Source organism: Piliocolobus tephrosceles, chromosome 2 (assembly GCF_002776525.5).
Source record: "Piliocolobus tephrosceles isolate RC106 chromosome 2, ASM277652v3, whole genome shotgun sequence".
Taxonomy (NCBI): domain Eukaryota; kingdom Metazoa; phylum Chordata; class Mammalia; order Primates; family Cercopithecidae; genus Piliocolobus; species Piliocolobus tephrosceles.
In genome coordinates, this window is record NC_045435.1 from 8,757,403 (window position 1) to 8,769,750 (window position 12,348).

Genomic DNA, 12,348 nt, shown 5'->3' on the forward strand with positions numbered 1-12,348 from the left:
TCAAATGAAGATTTGACTTAAAGAGATTTACAGTTTCTATCTCATCAAAGAACACCAGAACTATACAGTTAAAGGGGTGTATTAGTCCATTTTCACACGGCTGATAAAGACATACCTGAGACTGGGTAATTTATATATAAAGAAAATGAGGTTTAACGTTCCACATGGCTGGGGAGGCTTCATAATTTATGGCAGAAGGTGAAAGGCATGTCTTTCATGGTGGCAAACAAAAGAGAATCAGAATCAAGTGAAAGTGGAAACCCCTTATTAAACCACCAGATCTCATGAGACTTATTATTCACTACCACAAGAACAGTATGGAGGAAACTGCTGCCATGATTCAATTATGAGAATTATGGGAGCTACAATTCAAGATGAGATTTGGATGGGAACACAGCCAAACCATATCAATGGGCAAAAGCAGATTTTAGTCAGAAACTATTGCAATATGGGAAAAGAGACCTCAATATAGATTTGTAATCAATTCTAAATACAACACGAACAACTTGTGGATTTATAGCCAAGGAGCAAGGTCAGGGTTAGTGGATGCAAAATTACTAAAAGGAAGATTTAAGTGTAAGGGAGGATTTTTAGCTAAATGGATCCAATAGGATTCTTACTGAAAGCTGGCCAGGATGAATGGATGTCACCTGGGGGACTCAGAGGAATGATAAATTAAATCAGATATCAAGAGTAGGGGTTCTGGTTAGACCAACTTAGCAAGACCATTGCTATGGTTGTGTAATGCATGTCTGATAAGAATAGACACTAAAGTCACAGCCTAGAGGGCTTATAGGCAACTGACAAGGGTTTGGTCAAGGGGAGAGTTTTTGTCAGTTTCTCCTCATGTTTAAGGAAGGAAGAAACATTGTTCTTGAGCAATAAAAGTTCATTACACATTAGGTTGCCTTTTATTCATTAAAGACCAGCTGGGAACTAATAGAGGTGGAAGGTTGAATCAACCTCCCAACAGATGGTTCTCAACAGCTGAACCATCTGTTGAGACTTGGTAGTAGAGGGAATCTGCTGGATGGTGCAAGTCCTCAGGTATTGAAGGAGCAGAGTTTTTAGGAAAACAAAGTAAGACAAAAATTAATGGTTGAAGCAAACTGAAAACCCAGTTTCTGAGTCCAGAGTATAGCCAGCTGACAAGAGTTTGTGTTGGGTTTGAAGCATTTTCAGATGGTGGAGTGAGGATGGCAGTGGAGAGCTGACAGATTTCCTGGTTTGCAGTTTGAATGTCTTTGGTGATGATATATGCATCAGTGTTGCAGTTTTGGTTTTTTCTCAGAACAGAGCATGGAAACATCTAGCTTCAAACACAGGGCTTCTTTAGATAGTCCCAAGAAGAACACGGGCAATCAGGTTTTAGTTCTCAGTAATGCCAAGTCAGGAGTGTGGGAGAAAAACTGGAAATGTTCATTTGGAGATATGTAGCCAGATTTCAGGGGAAACTAGAAAAATTGAGCAGGATCCAGTCTAGTTTACAGACAGATAATAAAGCAGAAAGTAAAATGGAGTTACCAGGAGGTGAAAAATAGCAGCTCTAAGACAATGAACACTCAGAAAGGTAGGCTATATAGTTTTCCATGAAAATACAAAATTTCTCGCTACAATCACCCTCATTTTGATTAAAGATAACTAAAGTAAGGTTATTCTTGTCTTCAGAATAAGTCTGGTCTCATTAGATCTGGCATGATTGTTTACCTAGGTGCAGCAAGACTATAATTGACCACAAAGACCTTAAAAGTTTGCTTTGCTGAAACTTTTCATAAGGAATCTTGGATTAGACTTCTAAAATCCTCTCAAGACTAGGAAACCAAGCCAAGACCTTGCCACCAGATTTTACCTTCAATACCTATCAATTTGGGTGAATCCCTCTCTCCTTGAAGTCTCCAAAATACTCTAAGTTTCCTAGCCCTGCCTGAATAAAAACTGCATTACTCACATGTAATGCTGCAAACACTATAAGTTAGCTCCCAGGCCATTTTTTTCTAGAAGGGCTTTTTAAGCATTGATTCCATAAAGTCAACCTTAATTCCTTAAAACTGTCTGGGCATATCCGATTCTATGCCTATTATTCTTAAATATAACATTCCATTCAAAGTCTTGGTTAATATAATCAATGTTTCCAGTTATGTCCTGGTAGAATAAAAAAGGTAGATTCTTATTGAAGTTATGTAAATATATTGCCATGAAAATAAGAATATTCAATAAGAGCTTTGGAATTCTGAAGGGATCAGGAAGGGGAAAAGATAAATGTTTCATTGCGGTTTGTAAAAGTACAATATACTAAATCACTGTAATTTATGGATAGTTTATGAGAAAAAAGAAAGGGGTTTCTTATATCCAAAAAATAGAGCATTAAAGAACCAACAATGTTCCAAAGAAAAACTATAATCTTCTTTCACCAGTTCATTCATTCCCATGTTAGTAGTTCTTACTCTACTCAGTCTTGAGTTAATAGTTTCATGAACCCATCAGCTTTTTAATAAAACCCTTGGGATTCACATATGATTCCAAGGAAGATGGGTAATGAATGAGATTAAATTTTCTGCTAAACAGGTGGCTGGGTCTCAGATTCAGAATATATTTGATTTAAAGAAACTAAAGTATGTTGATATGTTTTGTATCTCTGAGTATATGAAGTAAAGTTCATATCTGTTGTATTCAAGTTTCTTGAGGACAGAGGCTTTGTCTTGCTTCTATTTTCTTAAAGCTGGTGCTGGATAAGTGATTCAAAAATATTTGTTAAATGGAATTGAAAGAAAAAGTCGATGAACAGAATAAATATAAACTAAGAAACAAAGAAAATTGGATATTTTACATAGTTACATAAAACTTCACTGGGGGGAAGACTTCTGATTATGGATCATCTCACATGTGAGGTATCCAAATTCTTAACCAATTTCACTGTAGCATGTATGAGAGAAATAACAAGAAGAATCTAATCTAGAAACTTAGGAGCTGCAGAGAGAGCCTTACGTCTGCCTGTTTTTCTAAGAAAACTGATTGAGGAAAGAGGATCAAACAGAAAATTATTTTCTTCTGCAGGAGAAAAATTACACTGGAAGTTTACACTTCAGAGGACACCTTAAGGATTATCTGATTCAACTATTTTATTGTCTTTAAGCTAGTTTGCAACTCTGTAAATTGAAGATAAGTGGGAACAACACAAAATAATTTTTGCCTATTGACATGCAAATTCCACCCTGTTCAATAAAGGTCCAATTGATTTCCCTTCTCTTCCTGTGGAAAAACCAATTTGGCCTCCATTTGCACATTCATTTTAATATATCCAATTTATAAATGTGTCTGGTCTTCAGATTCTCTTCTGAGCCAGCTACAACATCTCCCTGGTTCCCTCACTGGTAAGTGAGTAGAATAAAATACTTACCATCTGTTCATTTTTGTTTCTATGACAGTCATGAGTTTCACCTTTTTTGAAAATTAGTTTTTAAGACTCCCCAAGATAGTATTAGTTTTATGAGAAAGGAAATATTCAATTCAAAAAACCCACATAGATAAAAACAGAATCAAAAAGAGAACATTCAAGCTGTCAAAATAAATTGAGAGCTAAGCTTGGAATAATTATTAGTGTGTTTTAAGGGTACAGGTAAATATTTATGTTCATAATACATCACCTAAGCCCATTGCAGTAGCAACAGCATTCAGGTCATACTCTAAAAGCCATCTATGAATACATTGTTTTAATTATTTACCCCATTGCCTTCATAAAAATGTAGAGATGAATCAAATCCCAAAGCCAATTTCCTTTTTCTCACTGTATTTGCATTTGTTCCTTTCTCTGTTTGCTAAATATCCATGCAAAAATCATACTAATGTTAAAATGTGTATGTGTTATATGGCTCAGTTATCCTCTTTGAGTCTATTACAAAATCTCTTCTGCGCTATTTCCAGGTAAGGGACTATGACAGCCAAGTTCCTCCAGAACTGTCTGAGTTAACCTTCCTCAGAAGACAGAAATTTGTGGAATAGCTTCAGGTTACAAAAATCACAAGATCTTATGATGTCAATTGAATTTGATGCAAGACACCTATCATTTCCAAACTCTATGGAATATAATTACACCATTAATTCTCTAGAGAAACAAAAAGGAGAGTTCAGGGATAAGCATTAAAAGAGGTTCCCTTCTAAATTATAATTAATTGGGCTCTGAGGAAAGTAAACCACAAGCTGAGAGAGAGATGCTCATTTGGTGAAATAAATGCAGTCTGTTCCAGTCCCCAGAGCATTGTTTGGGAAAGGACATTTTAGAATTGAATATGTGAAAAAATAAGAAGAGGTAACACATCATTTCCACTGCGGTTTGTTAGATTCTAAAAACTACACATTATGTGAAAGAGGACACCAAATGATTCCCCCAGAATATGGACTCAAATGACAATCCTGGTTGATTACTTCTTTTAAAGCTACATTAACTGGGGATTAAAAAAAAAAAAAAAGTTACAGGCTTTCGCCAGCAGAGGGAAATACTGTCCTAAGGAAAAACATGGAATCTCATGCCCATTTTTTCCATCTTAATTCTTCCGTGGTATAAGCAAGAAATGAATGTTTCTCCCTTGTTCTTCTCATTTTATGGCATGTTGAACAGCAGAGAATTTGCTACTCGATGCCTAGAGCATAATTGTCTTGAGGAAGGATGAAGGAGAATGCAGGAAGCTGTGAGATCAGAGAAGAGTCAACTGAGAGCTGTCAGGCTTTAGGAGACACATGAGGCTGAATTATAAAATAGTTCCATGTGCAAAGGAAATAAGAGCTTTCCTTATATATTCATAACTCACTCCTCCCTCAAACCTTCAAATCCAAAGCTTATTCTGGAATATTGGTGAGTCCTCATTGGCTCCTTTCTATGGGAGACTATTAGCCATCCTCAACCAACAGGAACCTCTAATGTGTAGGCATTCAGGATGTGTCCTTCAGGCACTATATATTTTTAAATGTCTAGCTGTTTTCCTCTTAATATCATCATAACCTTACGGTTTTATTTTCCAAGGTCCCCAATACTGCCAACAATTAAGCTGATTTCATGAAGGGAAGCTATATCCTGCAGTTGAATTACACAGCAAGTGTCACAATCGTGAATGAATGGGAGGACCTATGTTCTTGTGATACAGCAGTCCTAAGCAGCCTCCTTACAAACCAACTTTAAAGCCCCTCCTAGGGTCACAGCAAGCAGAGGTCACTATGTATCACAAGAAAAGAGGAAGAGCATCTTCGGCAGAACACTAGGGTGGCACCCTTGGGTTAGAGAGAGATGATGCAGTGCCACATTACACAGTTATCTTCAGAGAAGAAAGAAAGAAAATTGGGAGCAAGGAAGGCAGGCAGGCAAAATGGTACAGGTCACTGCATAAGACACTTTGGCAATTTCTTTAAAACCTAAACATACTCTTACCACAAGATCCAGTGATAATGCTCCTTGGTATATATATCCATAAGTTTAAAACTTTTGTCTATGCAAAAAATGCACATAAATATTTATAGCAGTTTTATTCCTAATTTCCCAAACTTGGAAACCACCAAGATGTCCTTTAATAGGTGAATGGATAAAGAAATCATAGTACACATGGAATACTATGCAGCCATAAAAAAGAATGAAATCATGTCCTTTGTGGAAGCATGGATGGAGGTGGAAGCCATTATCCAAAGCAAATTAATGCAGGAACAGAAAACCAAATGCCACATGTTCTGTCTTATAAGTGGGAGCTAAACATTGCGTACAGATGGACACAAAGAAGGGAACAATAGATACTAGGATGGAGGGCAGGAGGAGGGAGAGGATCAAAAGCTACTCAGGTACTATGTTCATTACACGAGTGACGAAATAATCTGTATATCAAACCCCCACAACATGCAATTTACCTATATAACAAACCTGCACATGTACCACTGAACCTAAAAGGTGGAAGTAAAAAAAAAAATAAGCTATGGTACAACTAGATAATGATGAATTATTTAGCAATAAAAAGAAATGAGGCATGAAGACATGAAAATGCATGGAAGAACCTTAAACATATATTGCTAAGTAAAAGATGTCAATCTGAAAAGGCTATATTCTGTATCAATATAACCATATGACATTCTGGGAAAGGCAAAACTGAAGATAGTACAAAGATCAGTGGTTGTCAGGGGTTCAGGAGGTCAGAAGGAGGGACAAAATTTTTAGGGCAGTGAAACTACTCTGTATGATACAACAATGCCAGATACATTGCATTATACATTTGAAAAAACACAGAATGTACAACTGGGTGTAAACTATAGACTTTATTTAATAGTAATGCATTAACATTGGCTTATCAATTCTAACAGATGTGTCACACTAATGAAAGATGTTAATAACAGAGGAAACTGAAGGGAGAGGGCAAGGGTCCTATTGAAACTATCTGTATTTTCTGCTCATTTTTCTGTTCATTTTTCTGTAAGCCTAACTACCAAAAAAAATTAAGTCTATTATGAATGAAACAAACAAATGAAGAATAACAAGAAAGAGCTATTGGGTTGGAAACTTCTAGTAAAAAAGAAATGATCTGACACCAGAATCTATTGAATATCTTCTCTATTTTATTGTATATATTTATCATAGAGATGTTCAGGTCCAATCAGGAGTCAGAAATCATATAGTGATTTAAACTGGGGAAGTTTAACATACAGAGTTATTAAACTACGGTCAAAGTATAGCTATAAAACATTTTTAAGGCTAAATATTTTAACTCCCTAGGACTGAAGAGAGCACTAAAGAAAGGCCAGATTTGGAATGTGTAACTTCTCCCCAAGTCTGGGTTCAAAAAAGTAAAATTGCAGCCCAGCGGACAGCAGAGGGTTTGCTCTTTGCCTGGACTCGATCTTCTGCAGTCACTGAGCAAGCAGGAAACGACCCTCTGGGGCTCAAGCTTTATATAGCCAGTGGTCAGCATGCTGGCAGGCAGAGTCAACCTTCCAAGCACGGTGAGAGTATACGTGAGCTTCAGAAAGTGGTTAGAGACATAGGAGTAACAAGAACAAATACCCTGAGGACAAGAGGCCTGGAGTGCACAGTGTCTCCTAGTGTCTCTGTCAAGAAGGATGCAGGAAATTGATCACCAGGTCAGGCAGGAGCTGCAAGGTTGTGTATTGGTGTCATATATTCTGGGCTCTTGGCTGGGACACAGTACAACCCTGTCTTCATCATCACACCACTAACTGACCCTACAATCACTGGAAATAGCAGAAGATCCCCTTTTGCCCACTATGTCCTTCTAGTGCCCTCTACTGAAGATGTTGAACATCATCCTCACTATAAAGGAGATGCTTACAAGAATTCCATCCTTTATCACAGACCAAGTATTGGAGATTAAATTTGGAGCTAAGGGGCAATAAATTGATAACTGTCATATATGAATAAACTGTATGTAATTAAATACAGAATGTGAGTGCAATGATTCTCAAAAAAATTTTTTGTGTTCCTAAAGTTCTAAGATTAAGAAACTTTCCAGGTATTTGTTAAATAAATTCTTCTTAGACTGGATTGACCTAACTGCCCATTAAAATTAAGATTCTGGAGGTCGTGCCATTGCACTCTAGCCTGGGCAAGAAGAGTGAAACTTCGTCTCAAAAAAAAAAAAATTAAGATTCTAGAGTCTAGAGTGTGAAGTAAGCCTCATCACATAAATCTAAATGGGTGAGTTACATTGTGCCTTCACAATATCTAATGTTATAACAACACTGTGCTGAAGTTGTTGAAATCCAAGTCTATTGAGATCAGGGAAAGTTAAGTCCATGGTGATAGGTCTAGAAAATGACTCAAACAGGAGAAGTTCAAAGATTTCAAAGATGCTTTTGGCATTTATTTCAGGTTTGTTATAAGAATTGAATACTTTCTAAACATGAAGGGATAAAATGATTTGGTACTAAAGGCACCAATAAAATAATCTACTAAGGGAAAGTCTTGTAAGGTAAGAACAATAGCATGAGTGGTTAAGCAAGGTTTTGGAACCAGACTGCTTGGAGGAAAATCAGGGCTCTGCCACTTATTAGTGATACAAGGTACTTAACCTCTCTGTAAGTCAATTTCCTCATTTTTAAGATGGAGATGGTAATCATTAAGGTGGCTCTTAGAGACATTGTGAGGTTAGATGAGTAGATACATGTGAAACATTCAGAACAGTGCCTGGCACAGAGTCCATGCTATATAAGCATGGCTATTCTTATTATTAAACTTGTACAGGTACTGTATAAGTAGCAGGTAAAATTGCGGGAGAAATTTTAAAGAGTAAAATGAATACCATATTAACAGATTGGAAAGATGACCATGAAACATGAAAAAAAAAATTAGAAATCCCACATCTCTAGACATTGTGAAGTATGAGACTCCTCCCATAAAAGGTAAGTGCAGATTTTTCAAGGGAGTCATGGCATCCCATATGTCCCACAAAATAAGAAAGGGCTCTAGTAGTTATGAAGACTCTGTTATTCCCTCCGGAAGATAAGGGCAGACATGGTAGTAGGTGGTTACTGAAGGGCATACCTTTGCTGGGAAAAGTAGTCATCTGCAGTTCTTACCAAATAACCCACCCCTTTCTCAATCTCAGTGATTGTATTATTTATACTCACTTCTGCTTATTACATGGATAACTTACATTCATATGTTTTGCATCTAGAATTTAGATAATTTATGGTAAATGCACTCATTTCTGAATACTTTCATTCAGTTTAACAAACCAATTGTTTCAACTGGAAATTTCTTGGTGTATTCCCAACCATAATAAAATACTTTCCTGCTTTAAACTTCTATTGAACGATAGACAATTGCAAATGCTGCTTGCAAAAAAATAATTGGAGTTGGTCATGCTTTCTTTCTTAGGCAGCCTCATTTTCTAGGATGCAAATGGATGAAATACAGGTTCTGGCCTTAATTTTCTCACTCATGCATGCTTGAAATGATTTCATTGTCTCATGCTCCACTAGGAAAATTCTGCCAACTATTTTATTTCTTAATCTGTAAGAATATTACAGTATAGTATTTATTTCTAGTGTATACCTGTGCATCTATTTTTGTTCACTTGTGTTTTGCAGTTTTCCATTAAAATCCCATCCTCTTAAGCTTTTAAAAATTCTGTCTACTTATTTTATATCCTAAGAAGATTACATAATTAATAAAATAATAAATATTATACATGTTAAATTAATCTGATTTCTTTCTGCGTTGTGAGAAAAATCAACTTGCTTTTATTAAGACTGCTTGCTTCAGGAATCATTCCACTGAGTCATTGCAGGATAATACATATATATATAGCTCCTGATAAATACATCATAGATTCCAGTAAGAAACCTGATTCCAACCCCCTACTATACATGGATGCAACTGCCCTTTTTCACCAAAATGGTAAGTTGCAATAAATGGCACCCATTATTATTCCACAGACTCAAATTTTGGCCAAAGACAGAGCTGGGATGGATGCTCAGACAGGAGGCACAGTGTGTTAGTTCATTCTTACAATGCTATAAAGAAATACCTGAGACCGGGCAATTTATTAAGAAAAGAGGTTTAATTGGCTCTGCAGGCAGTACAGGAAGCATAGTGGCTTCTGCTTCTGGGGAGGCCTCAGGAAGCTTCCAATCCATAGCAGAAGGCAAAGGGACAGCAAGGCATCTATCAAGGTGGGAGCAGTGGCGGCGTCAGGAGGAAGGAGCAACACACTTTTAAACAACCAGGTCTCTGAGAATTCTATGACAAGAACAACACCAAGGAGATGGTGCTAAACCATTTATGAAGGATCTGCCCCCATGATTCAATCACCTCCCACCAGGCTCCATCTCCAACGTTGGGGATTATATTTCGACATGAGATTAGGGCAGGGACATAGATTCAAACCATATTACACAGTTTCACTCCCTGGTCACATTCTGTAATAAGAGGGCATTTGTAAAGAAAATATGTTAGCATGATGGTTAACACCATGATGAGAGGCATAAGAAGAAGGCAAGTGAAGGCAGAATTCTACATAAGTAGAAGAGGAAGTCAAATTGTTGGGTTCGCTTTTTTGAGGTGGTGGGCATTGTTTGGTTATGTTTATTGTTGTCATTAGAAGCTTGCTGCCCATCCATCCACCAATAAATGAAGGCTGTGATTTCCCTCCCATCCCCTCAGCCAAGGCTCCTAGGGAACCACATTATAACACTGCCTCCAAACTGTCTTGCCTAAAGTCTCACAACTACTACGTGTCAAAACAGGATTGGAACCCAATTGCCCTTGGCTTCAATATTCTCAGATTGACCTTCAGGTCTTTTACATAAACCCCCAATGTGTGGCTAGCCTGGAAAACACAATGTAAACCCCACTACAATCCCTTATCTGAAATTCCAGATCCGAAATGCTCTGAAAACTGTAAGGTTTTCCTAAGTTTATGGTAAACGCAGTTGGTGATAAATCTGACCTGAAGTGACAGGAAGATATTTACAGTCTTTATGTACTCCATTTAGTATGAATATCCAAACATTTTCCTAGAGAAGCATTAATGTGTTTGAATCCTGTCCTCAGAGCTTGCTGTGGGTATACATAGATTTTATTTATTTATTTTCTTTTTCCTTTCTTTTTATTCACTTATTGTGGGGGGTGGGGAGGCAGATTCCTGGTGAAAACTGGAAAACATGCTAGACAAATTCTAAAAGATTTGTAACACTGTGGGTATATATTGAGATAGTATGTAAACAACAGGGAAGTCACACAGGGCCCCACACTTAACAAAGACCCTGCACTTGGCTAAAAGCTCTGCTGTGGCATCATGAAATCCTTAATAATTTTGTAACAAGACGCCTTGCTTTCCCCACCCCCACCACAGAGCCCTGTAAATTATGTAGCTAGTCCTGAGTATAAGCACAGGAGTACTTTTCTAAAATCAGGAAAGTTATGAGCTCTGAAACACGTCTGACCCTAGGGCTTTGGCTAAGGGACCTATGTCACTACACTGCCATTATTACTTCCGTTTTCACTAACACCATGGATTGAGTGCCTCCTGTAGGCAAATGATTTCCTAAGGGCTTTACACATGTTAGCTATAACCCTGTGAGGTACATATTATGTTATTTTTTTTTTTTAATTTAGTAAAGGGAGGTTCTAAAAGTTACCTTAGGCCGGGCGCGGTGGCTCAAGCTTGTAATCCCAGCACTTTGGGAGGCTGAGACGGGCGGATCACAAGGTCAGAAGATCGAGACCATCCTGGCTAACACGGTGAAACCCCGTCTCTACTAAAAATACAAAAAAAACTAGCCGGGCGAGGTGGCGGGCGCCTGTAGTCCCAGCTACTCCGGAGGCTGAGGCAGGAGAATGGCGTAAACCCGGGAGGCGGAGCTTGCAGTGAGCTGAGATCGGGCCTGGGCGACAGAGCGAGACTCCGTCTCAAAAAAAAAAAAAAAAAAAAAAAAAGTTACCTTAAAGTTTTAAGATCACCCAGCTAGTAAATGGCAGAGTTGGAATTCAAACTAAGGTCTGCCTGACCCTAGAACTTGTTTAATATTCTAGGAGATAGGTGCTTTGGAAGTATTAGGACGAACCATGAAATTGCCAATATCCAATCATTTTACACAGAAAAAGGGCTATTTCATGTGGCTCAACTTAACACGAATGACTACTTATAAAATATAAGCTCCCTCTATTTCATTTATGGGTGTTTTTCCAGTTTGAAATGATGACCAAACTAATCGTTTTGCTAAAATGTAAATAAAAGGTTGCAGTGAAGTCAGAAGAAAAATTTATGTAGTTTCAATTTAAAACAAGTTGCATGTCTCATCCTGTCTCACTAGAGATGACATCACTGCTCCTAAATAGGGAGGATGGATCACATGGGATAACTTGTTTTTATTGTGATCAGCTGCAGGCGATCAGCAAGATGACCTCATCTGCAGCTGAGGGGATTTGACCTTTGCCCCTTTAGGTATGTGAAGCAGAAAAAATATCCTTCACAGACTGAGGAATGCAAACCAGACAAGCATCTTCAGCCAGCAGAGTTTATCAAGTATGTGTTCAGTGCAAATGCTCAGACTTGGACATGATGCAAAAGCAATTAAGAGAAAGAACAGTGAGTAGCCTGGGAGTTGGGTGGGTCCTTTGGTGTTTCTCAGTAACACTAGAAAAATATATTTTTCATTTTCGAATAATAAAAGATAAGAAACGGGCCTTTGAAATAAAAAATGTTTCTTGTACTAAGTAATCATAAGCAGATGATAGAACTTAAGTTCTTATCATAATCAGTTTCCTGTGAGAATATCTTAGATGTAATCAAGTAAGATCTAACAACTGATCAATTTAACTGGTTAGTTTTAAAAACAAACTCTAAATAAAACATGTTA

At 37.5% G+C, this 12,348-nt stretch overlaps 1 non-coding gene across 1 annotated transcript; it reads right to left on the minus strand.

The window, feature by feature from the left end:
• Positions 1–10,619: 10,619 nt before the first annotated feature.
• On the minus strand, positions 10,620–10,684 carry LOC111545408. Its single transcript, XR_002732441.1, has one exon. It is a non-coding gene; the product is annotated as a U7 small nuclear RNA (small nuclear RNA).
• Positions 10,685–12,348: the final 1,664 nt, after the last annotated feature.